Below are 15,080 nucleotides of genomic sequence, written 5' to 3' on the forward strand. Positions count from 1 at the left end.
GCAACTCTGTTTTTTTTTTTTAACAATATTCTAAGATCTTACTAAAAAATTGGTACCAATGAAATAGGAACGTTCGGCTTTATCTCCTTTCGTGTAATCTGGAACAATTTTTGTATAATTTAATAGACTTGAGAAGACTCCTACAGATATCCAATTAAACAAAAATGTTATCAGTCCTAAAACTATATCAATGATAGGTTTTATAATTTTATTTGATAATCCAAAATAATCATCATTTTCCTGAAGGGCTGCTTAAATTTTATAGATGCAAATTAATTGTATTATATCTGATTCTTTGGTCAATTGGATTTGAAAATACTTTTCTTAATTATAACCTGTGCAACGTAAATTGTTTCAGAAATCCATAGCACTTTGATATTGTTTTTACTAGCATTTATTTTTATATAATATTAATAAAGAAGTCCTTAAAATCACTACAATCTATGTTTATTTTATTACTTTTTGCTAAACCATTTGTTTTATATTTAATGTTATGGTCCCCAAGCTGCCTTGTATTTGTTTGAAGAAGTTGCTGCATTGGTGGGTCTGTTTTCTGCTTTCATTTTTACTTTTTCTATGTTTGTGTAAATTTGGTTAATTTTTAAATTTAATTTGGTGTACCAGTGTACCTTAACTTAACTTTTGTAACAATGTTTTTACTAAATTCCTTAATTGATTCAATTGGCATAAACCGACTTATTAACTTTGGCCAGCTACTGTCCTTTATTTTAATTTCCTTAAACAGCATTCTTTATAATAACTAGTCAAAACTAGTCAAAATATTATTAATATTATTATTGATTATTGACAATAAATAATAATAATAATATCAATGTCATTATTTTGGAAATAACAATAGTTGTCTCCAATCTAATCCAGTTAACTTATTCCAAAACCTATATAGGCTTATTTGCTTTTTTTAAGTCCATGTACCTATGGAAGAAGGGAAAGGCCAGCTCTGAACCAGCCCCTCCAGTCAAAGCAAGGCAGCCAGGGGTGGCATACCTTGTTCAGGGCTAGCAAGAACCTCTGATACTTGGGGAACGAAACCCCACCAACTCCAACAGTCATCTCCTGCAGTAGATTAGAACCTATCGAATTACCCTTACACCCCAGAATCTTGACATTTATATTTAGTGATCTGCCTGCCGCTCCTGGACATCCATAAGATTGCCCAGATTTAAGTGATACATCGTTTTTTGCTGTGCCCAGTGGTAGGTTTAACTGGAAGGTATAAATCAGCCAGAAGTGATCCCCTGGGTACAGATTATACCTTTCTTTAGGTATAATAAATGTTTACAAGAACAATGTCACCTTATTTTGAAGTCACCTTTTAATCATCAGCCATCTTTGGTGTTTAAACATATTTGCTAAATTGAGGATACCATGAAAGCACTCAAGTACCAAATTCAAAATTACACTGATAAAACTCAACAAAGGCCACCATCCACGCATATATTCTAATAGAAATAAGTACAGACCAAAAAACCAGCCAAATTAGCGTATCCCCTCCAAATGGCCAAAAAAGTTAGAGTAACTCAGCCAAAAACAAAATTGAAACTCCTGACTTTTTCCAATCTAAAGACTCAGGAAAAGAAATGCTCACCAATATTTCTTCCAGTAACCTGCGCTTTCCTGGAGAAACAAAAAGAAAATGGGCAAAGATGCATAAAACACATTCTAACATTACAGCCTACGTATGCCTACGAGAACCACCCAAGTCAATGCAAAAACCACGAGGCAAGGATGTTGAGGCTATAGTAGGAATTCTATACCAATAATATAAGATTTCTACATGGAGCTCATGACAAAGAACCACAGTGATCAGAGCCGAATACTGAACAACATTGAATTACAGATACATCATCCACTCCCTGTGGTTGCTAGACGATCTTCCCATATTCCAGGGACAGCAAATCCTAAGTATCAGAGCAGATGTTCACCCACCATTGTGGAATCTTTTTTAGGAAGATTCTTCAAACAATACCAACCCTCTCAGCTCCTCTAAAATCTAATAAATTTTTTTTAGGCTTTTCCCTCAGAAAAAAAACATAAGAAAGGGTGAAAACCAATTAAACTAACCATCTTACATCAAAATATGGATTCACTAAGCTTTCAAAAATTAAACAGGACTTGACCATCTTCTTCAAAAAAATTAAACCTGATGTAGTTATCTTCGAGTGAACATGGATAAAAAGAATGACCAGCTCCTGAACACTAGACCTACCCTGGATATCTGCGTAGCTGCTGGGGGCTTCTCCAGAAAAAAACTTCAAGAAGAAAGGAGGGAGTAGCCATATATACTAATGAAAGAGCTAGGGAACTCAACACAAAATAGTACAAACCGGGTATTAACGTCCACTGAAGCGTTATATATGAACAACATATTAATAAAAGTTAATTTCAAAAATAAAGACATCTATCATCCTCGGGCCTCTACCGACCTCAAAAAGTCCAAGTGGAAATAGTGGGACTATGCTTTGGATGCTCTTTTCTGACACCCTTGAACCCTTCTACCCAATCTGGCAAACATCCCATTATAATTTTTAATAGGAGGATATTAAATATTTGACAGACTCCCTCAGGTTTCTAAACAACTGCAAAGAAGAAACCTGAAGAAAATGTTAAACCCAGTCCATAACACTTAGTAAGACTAGAACTTCCAGCAACATGAGTATTGTGCACAAACTCTGCATCTTCAAATCGATGTAGATGTGACACAAATCTTCTTAACGAAAGAGGACATAACCGTTGTTTGAAGTCTCATAATCAAAACAGGAAGGTCTGTCAGACCCATACAGCACGCACATTATGCACTGGTAAACCTGCAATACAAGAAAAAAAAAAAACCTTATCCTAGCTCAACCTGTAGACATTTTACTAAACACACAATGCAATGCATCATTTGTAAAAAACATACTTACTCATCGAATCTTTTGGACTATGTTATACCAAAACACCATGACGCTGTACAACAAGCATATGGAGTTCTTTAGTAATGTGGTTGTGTAAGAACACTCAATTGCAGCTTGTCCAACTATAAAAAAAACGAGGGCAATAGAAGGAAACAAAAGTAGTGAAAGAAAAGGCGAATAAACGAAGAAATCACTTCCATAGGTTACAAAACTGACTATCTGAAGGCGCTTGGACAAACAAAATTTATATGGAAGAGAGACATAGACGCAAACTTGAAACTGTTTGCAAAAAACAAGGGCGTATGATCTGCAGCTTAAGGAACTCAGGGGAACAGCAGGCTACATCACATTTCATTAAGCAATCTAATGATACAGGCAAAAAGCCCTTCACTGGCAAGTGATAAAATTATGAAAGTATGCCGGGAACAGACAGGACCTTCAGACTCCAAATAGAACTAGAAATTCGATGGGGAAACTCCAATCCAGACCCACTACTTGTATGCAAACCACCTTAATCTATATATTTTACAAACAGGTAGCTTGACAAAACATTAACAGAAATGGGACTACGCACAAACAAGCAAACCAACTCAACTCTGAGCCACAGAATTCAAATACCTGATATTATCGTTATGGCCTTGTACCGCCTGGAAAGGAAAACAGCAGAAGCCCATTTCTAACCTCAAACAAAAGCCTTCGGCCTGGGGTGGATGACATCCTTCACAATTTCCAAAAATTTCCTTTTGGATTGAAAGGGGGGGGGACTGCATCAGAGGAACTTGTACCCACCTCCTGACATCTATTATCAAAACAAAACTTTCCTTCCCAAGGCAATTAGTTTCACTAGAGACTCTAAAGTTGGGCAAAAAGTGGTTTCCAAAACTACTAAAAAAAAGGATCTCCAACTGACATCAACAACTACAGACCTTATATCCCTAATCACACACCTTCCTCTCTACAGTTTTCAAAAGTGATTGAAAAAGTAATTTTAAACACCGGCTTTATTAACACATTTTGACCGACCAGCAGAATGGTCCTAAACCCACCCAACAACATGGAGTTTCCTGAAAGGAAGATCAACAATTATCAGCCAACTAGCGATTAGAGCTCACGAGAATTCATTATAAGATCAAGTGGATAGATGGAGCTGCATGTGGACTAAAGGCACCTTTTTCTGGATTTTTACTAAAGCATTTTGAATCTGCCTGGAACCAATAAATATCCTCCATTCAAAAGGAGGAATAAATATGGGAGTTAGAGGAAAATGCCAGCCAGTCTTGGGTTCTGCAAGCTACCCTGGATGGGGAAGAAACAGCAAATGGTATGAAATATCATTATACCAAAGAACAACACCTTCAGATATCGTGTAAACATCAACACCACTCCCTCTAAGTAGAGATGCGTCCCTCAAGGATCTGTCTTGGGACCTGGTACTTTTTATTCTGCTAACCTCAGTACGAGTCCTTCCCAAACTATTCTCCAAGAGCTTAGCCAGGTACTCATGTAATGCTGATGAATAACTGTCCCTCCTCATAGCAAATAAACAAGTACAAGAACTAGAGAAATAGCAAATCCTTTATCGCTCTAACATACAGGCAAAACAATATTGTAAAGTCAGAATGACTTAGTAATTAAAGCGACCATAAGACTCAACAAACTAAACTTTGGAAGAAGAAGCGAATTGAATTTACAGGACTCCCAGAAGTTGGGAACCTAGATAATAAAGCTAAATTACTTGGGGGCAGTAACTATTGATGACAAACTTCACCATGGACACCACATATTGATAAAATTTGTTCAAAACTATTAACTCCTGCATCTTATGGTCCCTTAAAAGACTAAAGGCTACCAATACTCAGGGAGAACTTAACTAGAGATTTGCCTATATTTTGCACTTTTTGAGGCCTCATCTTCGATAGTATGTGCATAACGAGTCTGGGGCAAAACTACCTCAGCAAAAAATGGTGCGAACGTATCCTGGTAGAGTTCAAAAAAAAAGCGATTAGGATCTTAGCCAAACCTCAATCCGACTTGACTCCTGCAAGAAGTACATTTAAAGAACTAAATGATACTCACATCAGTTATCCCTCTACATCCAGGAAGTTATTCTTGTACACCTACTAATCAAAAATCTAACAAAGAACAGGATCAGCTCCATTATTACAGAGCACCAGGCATGGTAAACAATTTCTCATTTTGCCGAACCACCCGTCTCAGCCTATATGAAAGAGAAGCCAAGCTACAATGGGACCAAAATTGTTTGAAAACCGTGCCTTCCTGACTACCTGAAAGATCTCCCAGACCAAAAACATTTTTAAGAGGAAACCTTCGAAGAGGAATGGCTCCTGGAGTGGTAATTTTTTACTTCGATCAAAGAATTCACTTGACTTAAAACAACAACATCAAAACTTTGTAAGCAATTAAAAAAATACCACTTTTGTAATATAGAAAAATGACTTTTACAACCATGAGCGGCACGCCATTGTATTTTCTTCTCCCATGAAATTACAAATAAAAGAATTTTTGATTTTGGATTTGATTTGAATTATTACAGAAAATTAAGGTCTTTTTATTAATAAAACTTTCTGGCAAATATGCTGGTCTTATAGGTTCCCCAACCGTCAGTCTTAGGAGATTTAAGGCGTGTCAAGTTCAAAAGTTTGTAAAGGCTGGAATTAGGATGGACGAGTTTTTTAAATGTGGAATATTGTTTGGAACAGCAATTTCCAATCAACCTTATTCCATGCAATTTGGTTGAATGTGAATAATCATAAATGAATTTACCAAATTGTTCTGTGGTTACATTAAGGGATGAATTTTAAAAGGTAAGGGTTTTAAAAAAAAAACACTTTATTCTGTGTAAAAGTTTTGTTCTTTTTCCAATAATTTATCCGTGATATATTGGTTTTTTTTTCGCTTTTAGTATCACCCAAATTCTAAAAAATTTGAGGTAACAGTAACGATAAGCGCACCGCTCCAGTTTTTTTTAGTATTGAAATTATCAAACAATATTTAATTAATTATACACATCGATATAAATCATACCAATATTAATTAATCTAAACAATAAATAAATCATCTGTACCAACTTTTATACACATTTCCCATATTCAAAACACTATTGTTTATCTATAACTAAGATTCTTTTAAATAAAAAAGATAGTTCAACTTTAGAAAACTACTAAACAAAATAACACCTAAAGTATGATTTTACTGTGGTCTCTTCACACGGTTTCAATATGTTTGCTTTGTTTGTTACATTTTCATATTAATATTTATTTAATATTCTTTATTATTTAAAAAATACAATAATAAAAAATGGGCCCATTTTTGCCTATCCATTCTGTCTTAATTTTAACATTTGATCAATGGTTAATGGTTCCTTTCAATTTATTGAACATTCACATTAATTTTTACAAAAAACTATTCAGTATTTTAGATACATTGATTTTATTTTTATTTTATTTCCTTTCAAACGGTCCCCCCCCCCCCCAAAGAACCCACTTTATAAACAATAAACGTAGGTGCAAGGTGTAGCCTAATTACCGATTACAGAGCCCAGACATGACAGGGTCAAGCCAAACATTCGATTGGGACTCTATACTCCTAGGACATGCTTGATAGTGTACATAAATAATTATATATTATAAAATAAATATAACAGTAGTAAAGATAAATAATTGTTGAGTCAGAATAAGCAAAAAAAACCAGAAATAAATAACAGTGCAAAAACAAAACTATTCCATAAAGTAAGTAAACATTGCAGAAACTTATAAATGGATGACACAAGAACAAAAAAGAGAATATATATAATAAAACAACAATGTTAATAAAATATTTTTAAATATAACGTTGACAATGTAAAAAAAAACTAAGAATGAATAACAAGGTGACAAAGATCTATAAAACAACCAGCAAAGTAAAAAATAAATAAATAAATAAAAACACTTCACAATACAAACTACCATCCTTAACAATAAACGAGTGACAAAAACACATACACATCACAATAACAAATGCCAAATATAATAATAAAAAACATCTGCACACAAGCATATAAATAAAGGAAATACGAAGAGCTACAAATTATGGCAAAGTGGAATGAAACAACATAGCGCTATGAATAAATTAATTACTTGAGTTACAAATTGAATTACTGGATATCAATTGATAGGTTTTCTGTTATTCATTAAAGTATCGATGATTGTAAGATAGGGTGAGATATAAAAACCTGGGTCCAGTATCATACTTTGCCCCTCAAATTTGTAGTGTCCATCCACTTTTTAAAAAATTACAGGTGTTTTCAATGTAAACAAACAAATTTTAAACAACATTCCCAAATAACCAACACTAAAAGAAGAGGGAAGCACTCATATGGACTTGCCCATAAACAAACAGGCTTTGATGTACATAAAACCACCAATATGGTGGGGAGGGGGTGTGACTAGATCAACAATTTGGGGGCCAGTTGTTCAGTAACAACAGGTTACAAATTTTTGATGGTATGTTCGGTTTACTCCAGGAACTATTTAGTCCATTTCTGAAATTACCAACTTAGGCTATACCAGATATATGTTAAGTGAATTCTATAACCAAATAAAACTGTTTAACAATGTTTGTGTCCCAATTATTGTAAATATGGTGGTTTACCATGCAATTAAAATAAACAAATAACATAAGTAAGAGTAACATCATGAAATTTAAGACGACTGATTCTTGGTTTTTTTAATTTAATTTGAGATATGAATGTATAAGATATAATTCTAATTATTGTGCTAAGATTTTAGGTAGAGCCTACATTTAGTCTCGGTTTTTTTTATGGGAAAGTTAAAATTCTTTGCTCTAAAAACATTCACAGCTCTCAAACTACAGAAAAGTTAAATTAGGTTTTATGTAACATTTGAAATTCAGAGGCAACAGGCCTAGTTAAAGGAATCCTGATTGTGTTGTAATGGTTTTTGTATTATACAAATCCATATGTCGTGTTTTAAGTCAAGATAAGAAATGGAAACTCAATGAATAGATGAGCTTTCTGTCAACCTTTCCCTTTAACCTGTTATTCAATTTACCTTTACGTGTATTTTATGGGCTTTGAGCATATCATAATAGACACGCAGTCACAATTTAAAATTGTCTTTCTCTCCTGTTACGACTTAACACTACATTATAATCGTTTAGAAAAATATTGCACCATTAAAAACTAACCTTATGTATAAAGCATGAATTAGGAACTACCTTAAAAGAACTTTTAGAGGTGGGACACACATTTTTATGTTTGTATGGTTACCTTTGTGCTGCTCCCCCCCCGGACAAATCCAGGAGTTGGCTTTCAAAATAATTTGGGTACCAAAGCAGTATCAGGCATATAAACACCACTATAACCCGGCGAAAGGCCTTTCCTCCACACGAAATACACGGGCAGGTCAGTTGGGAGGGACGGAGAGGGAAACAACTCGCACTCGCCAGAGAACGACATAAACTATTGGAAACGAGGACGACGACAGAAACAGACCAGCAACACGGCAGACGATAAATGCAGAATTTAAAAAAAAATCAAGGAAACTGCTTTGAACCGACGTATGTGCATAGAGTTATTGACCATTATTAGCAATTAATTCTTGTATGTCTGAAGTTAATATTTATTGTCTTGATTGTTTTTGTACTAAGAGATATATCGTCAATTTATATTATTTAAACAAACAGCAGACATCAATATGTTGGAGTCACATCTTGTCCTCAATGATTTTAAATACTATATTCAGATTTGTCTGTATTCTCTTCGAAAGTAAAACAAATTAGTGAAAAGCACAATGGCCGTCCACTCATTTTAGCTATCCAACATTTCCAGACATTTATTGCTAAATCATGAAATACAAAACAAAGTGGGTAAATGTTTCAAGTGGCAGCATAGTTTTATTTTTTGGGGTGCAATTATCTTCTTATATACAGCTTGATTTTCACAACACAATTTTACAGGGTATCATTGCCTACACCATTCCTTAACTATCAACAGTACGTAAAACGTAAGACCCTAGTATTCCAAGTAGCCATTTTCACCGGTACCAAACCACAAAGCCGAAAAGTGTAACTTAGTTTGCGTGGTTACCCTATTGAATAACCTAGTCAAATGTTTTATTATTTTAATTCTATATAAAAATAATAAGTCGGTGAGTACTCCCAATAATTTTCTACAATATAAATACCGTATGATGAACATAACCCATATTTGATGAATGGGTGGCTAATGGTTTGTCATTCATAAGACAAAGGCTTTCCGAAAAGTCGCCATTCAATCATACCCGCTTGAACTGGACACCGTTGTATTTATGTTAACATAATAATACACTTAATAGAACTAAATGCCTTTAAGTAAGTACGGAAGAGAAAATAAATAACACATCACCCAATACACAAATACGAAGGAGAACGAAAAACGTGACTGAAATCACCCTCAAAGACTTGGGAAATATGGATAATCCTTCGTTTTCCACTACCTTGAAGCTTTTTCCAAAAGAGCATTCACAATCGGTGCTGAGTTTTTCAACGGTTTGTTTCCTGCTCCGGACACATTGCTGAAAAGTCAAGCTGTTTTTTGCTTGACTGCTGGGTATAATGAAAACGATACCAGAGAATACAAATTATAACACTAGTGGCGCAAAATAATTTATTTACTTTTAAAAATTTGATAGTTATTGGTGGAATGATTGGCAGAGAAATTAAATGTCAGAATAGTGTGCCAACCTTCAAACACTATTTATTGGATTAACTATTAATAGCGGGCCGCGGGAAATTCAAATTTTACATTTTCTTTAACACTTGATGGAATTTCAATGTATGATTTGCATGTAATAAAACGTTCGCGAATTCCGGTTATTTGCATATCTTGCAATAGTGTATAATACAAAAATTAGTGAAACTGAGGTTTAAGGATTGGAATCCAACCTCTGCTTCAGAACGTACAAAAAACCGCAAAGTTTTATCAGAGTAGCAGCTGCTGATGTTTTCCATTTTAATAAAATCCACATTTATTACTAAGGTGAATAAATAAATACTTTATATAATATTGTATCCTATGACAAGCTTGAATTCGAACTTTTTTTAAAACATTTTTATTTTGCCCCCCCCCCGAATTTCGTTATTCTCAGCCTTAAATCATTTCACCTTAGAAACTCATTACTGCAAAGGCGGGGGGGAGTTTTCTTTCCTTGCGGGTTTTGGATCAAACAGGAAAGGCCAAGCTGTATTTTTATAGTTAAATTCGATACGTTCGAGTTTTAAGCCGTATCCTGCACTGCCTTGTAAAAAACTTTTCAAATACAGGCGAAGCTTTCAATTTCATCAAATAAAGTAACATTTTGATAAAAGTGAATATTATTATTCAAGTTATCACACATTCTTCTTGACGTTGTGTTAAGTGTACTTTGTTACCCACGCATTTTAAACCTGGAACGTTTTTACTAGACAGTTTAATTTTTTTATTCTTAAATGCATTTTTAAATTCTTAAAACCTTTTTTAAATTCCTTTGGTGGTCTAATGAGTTTTACTATTTTATTGTTCAAGGTACATTTCTTCCACTTCTAACTGAGGTTTGTCTTTGCCTTCTCTGTATCTTATTAATGTTAAAAATCTGTTACTAGTTTTTTAAGACTTAAAATCCAAGTATGGTGTAACACTGGTCAGATTTCTAGCACAATTTTATCATTCATAGGGTTTTGGTAGGATTTTTAGGAACAAAATCATGTTATATTTGGATAGCAGCGTGTTCTAACTGTAAGAAACAAAGCGATAATTCAATTTTTCCATAGAGAGGGATTTTTTAGAGATAGTGGCAGAGAATGTAAACACAACTGTTTATTAACGATATCCCTTGTCAAAAGCTCTTTACCAATTGTCCGTATTTCGGTTGCAATTGTTGTCAATCATCAAATCTGATAAAATCTCCCAAAAAAGGAAAGATTTTCCTGGAAATTGTTTTAGAATTTCCCTGATCCTTTAACCCACCAAGAATTCAAAACTTTCAAAACTAACCTTATATTACACATACACAGGGTATTTCAGGATTCTCTTAAATCGAGGTGGATTAATTATCGTAGATTAAGATATAGTGAATTAAACTAAAGTTCCTCAAAAAAGAACCCTGTTAGACAAATTTTTATTTATGTTAAATAATTTTCAGAAAAAGGTTTTTATGCCAATTTCCATGGTCTAGAATACAATTCTTGGAGTTTTTTAAAATCCAAAACTTGTACTCATCATTTTAAGCCAAACTCATCTTAGGTGGAGAAAGAAAGAAAACTAATTAAACCTTTTTTCAATCCAAAATGGTGGCCAATGAGTTGTGTAACATAAAAATAGTATACCAAATATTTAAATTTTTATGTATGGTTTCATTTGAAAAGTAATTTTCTCCAAACGTCACTTTAGGTTAATAACTAGATAATAGTCAAGTAAAAATGAAGTGTATTACAAAAAAAACAAACAAGATCTATTCATACAATGAACATTGAATTAAAAGAAAAACGAATATTAAATCAGCTGACCTGAGATTAAAACTAATTGCTTGCAAACTAATGACTGGAATCCTCTATAAAGAGACAATCAAAGACAATCAAATATCTTTTATCTTTATTTCACGACGTAATTTGCTGATCTGTTGATAATATAACACAGCTTAGAAGAATGAAATGTCCCCGGATTATCTCCAAAGAGATGAATTTCAGAACCTGATTTAAAATTTATAATTCATTTACTTTTTGTATTGTCAAGTTTACAAAACTATAGATTTTAAAGATGATAAATATAGTTTCATTTACAAAATGACAAAACAAAATAAGCACACGTCATGAAATGAAAAATTGTAGAAGCTAAATGAAACAGCGTATTAATATTAAAAGTAGTTTCCAAGATGTGAGGAATGAATACAGATAAAATTTAATTTTTTAGCAATAAACCAAATTATTTATTTAATTTGTCAAAAAAAGATACAATAGTAAAAAGTTACAAATTAAAAATTTATTATATAAATCAATTTTTAATATAAACTTTCTGTAAATGGCTTTTTTTTATTCACAAAACATATTTTGATTACAAATGGCTGATGCACGTTAAATCATTTCCCCGCCCCCCCCCCTTTTGTTAAATATGAGTAAAAAAGGTTACAAGGTCCATTATCCACTATCACCTCAAAATGTTTATTGGCAGTTGAGCTGTTGTAAATAAGTTACTACTTCTTACATTCGTCTTTACATTCGTCTTTATGGCTGACGCTTAAATTGCACCATTGAAAATTTTCCCTCCCCTAAGAACAAATTTCAAAACTTTAAATAGTTTTACATTTATTTTATGTCATTTTAAATATTAATAAGCATTTAACCACTTTCTTAGTTTTTCTTATAATAAGTGTGGTACAATTTTTTAATATTTAAATAATGTACATTCAAAAAAATAGCGTTTCACAGATTTGTTTTACTGAATAACTTAATGATAATATAGCAAAGAAAAATAAAAAGTATTTCGATGCATAATAACTATATATTTTAAGTAGGGCATCTTTTAAGATTTAAACCGCAACAGCAAGATTTTAAACAACCAAAGTAGGAACTGGTCAAAGAATACAGGGTTTTAAATGGCAGTCCTTGAAATAGATAACAATTAAAAAATAAAAAATGTTTACCATAACCACAATATTATAAATTATTATTTATGAGCAACCACTTAGACGAACGAAGGTACACACCCATACAACATCAAGTAACTCCTAATATATTCATAATTCTTCCAGTCTCTGTAGTATTTTGGTGGAGAGCAAGCTGAAATTAATTAAGTTAATTTCAGAAGCACCATGAGAACTAAATACCTTTAAGTACCTTATAACAATTGAGTACAAAACACTCAGTTGGAAATCAATATATTTAAATACCACAATTCAAAAACCATAATATTTTCATTTGATATAATAAATATATTTGGCAGCAAAATATCTTGGAAGAACTGCTAGTGGATTTTGTTTTTAACTTGAAAGAATGTCAAATATTCGGGCTGTGCTATTTGTGAAAAAATTTAAAAAGTAGTAAGGTAATAAAGTAATAGTATCTTGACATAGTATAGAATTTATGGTAACAAATTATCATTTTGTAATGTTTTACAATGTAAATAATAATACAATAATTAATATAAAATTGTTTGGTTTGCCCTCATCATCCAAATGAAAACAAAAAGTAAAAAAACTTCAGTTTTAAATCATAGATACAATAATACCACATAATATAATAAATTATTAATTACTCTCCCCCCCCCCCCCCCCCCCCCCCCCCCCCAAAACACCCCCCCCCCTATCCGGATTATTTACAACTGGATTTAGAGAGCAACATAAAACGTAATGTTAGTACATTGAACAGAATTGATTAGTGGGAAAGGGTGGCACTTTTTAGGACTTGCCCTCTCTTAGAAAAATATTGTAGCACCGTGCTTTGGTAACAACACATTCAAAAAATCACAAAACACGGTCGTGGCTACAAGGTTCTTCTATTTTGGACCTTTTTCCTTCTGTTCTTTGCGTTATTTTAAAAGTTTACCCACTTGTGATTATGGCTGTTTGTGGAATCGATTGAACGATCCATATTTATTGACTAAGCATTAGTGAAGCCTATCACCTCAGAGGACGGAGAAATTATATTTCTGTCTGCCACTCTGTCCGTACCAATATCTCAAAAATGGACCTATAGACCTGAAATTGTTGGTGCAATGAAGCCTCATTTTTATATATGGAAACACTGAGTTTTGATCAATTGATGATCCATGTCACTTCATGGGAGTTGGCTGAGTTTTAGCAAATAAGTTTATACATTGAGTAACCCTAATGACAATGAGAAGAAAAAAGCAGTAGATTAAATTACATTTGTAAACAAAAAACGAACACACTCATAAACGAGATTTTTTACAAAGGTTAATTTTTATTACATGGTAGCCTAAAACTATCCTAACACAGAAAACCTTTATTTTAGGCTGGACTTGTTGTGTAGTAGGTTTTAATTATTTTAGGCACTGGGCAATAAAACCCACATGAAAGGACAAAAATGTGGAAATTTATCATTTAACAAGCTATCTTGAGAAAGATATCAATGCTACTATCTCAGGAAAACCTGCTAATACAAGTTATGTTTTTATTCATAAAAAATATGCTATTAACTGGAGAAGGTCCAATGTTAAATTTGGATTATCAGATTGTGTAAATATTTTACACTAATGCCTTAGTGCACAGAATTTATCAATGGGTTACTTAACATTTACTTTTAATTTTTAAACAGCAAGCTTGGTTGTTAAGAAACCGTTAGGAATCACTACTGTACAATTTGTACATTTTCCATGTGTTGGGTAACTTACTTTTATGTACAAAAAATCTATGAAAGTTAAAGAAGAATGTATATGTCCTAATGGAGTAAAGTAATCTGTTTAAAAAACAAAAAATGTCTTTATGGATTTTTATAATTTCCTTCATTGCAATCAATGAACCCTCTTTTTCAGCATGTGCTTGTCACTAAAGATCACGAACTCTTTACATAACTCAATTTGCTTATATAAGGAAGTTGGGATCAACCTAATTTAATTTGCTAATAAGGAAGTTTGAAAAGAACACAACCTAATTAATTTGCTAATAAGAAGTTGGACAAAGCACAACCCTGGCCAAAAATTAGGTTAAAACTTGGTTAACAATTTAGTTTATTTAAAATATAAAATAAACTAATTTTTTACCTCATTAATAACTAAAAAGAAAAGAATCAGTATTTCAAAAGGAGGAAAAAAAAACTAAGCTCGGTTTCAACGGTTATGTCAATAAGACTTTACTTATCACATTTCCTATTTTAGTTAGAAAAAGACAAAAACAAGACAAATAATAACATATTAAATCATTGTCCTTTATCTCAAAATTAATGTTAAACAATATATATAAATTACTTTCACTGAAAACATAACAATGGCAGACTAAATTAGATTTGGTGGTAGTTTTTTGGTGAAAAGAACAATCGTGAAATGCCACACTTCATTCGTGTTTTGAATCTTTTTTTCGTATGTTTCAGTTTTTTTGTAACAGCAAGCGACAGATCCGGAGCCACGTACGTCTGGTATTGGTGGTTGGAAGCTCATAGTCCGGGGACAGGACTTTT

Source organism: Homalodisca vitripennis, unplaced genomic scaffold (assembly GCF_021130785.1).
Source record: "Homalodisca vitripennis isolate AUS2020 unplaced genomic scaffold, UT_GWSS_2.1 ScUCBcl_5030;HRSCAF=11543, whole genome shotgun sequence".
NCBI classification, from domain to species: Eukaryota; Metazoa; Arthropoda; class Insecta; order Hemiptera; family Cicadellidae; genus Homalodisca; species Homalodisca vitripennis.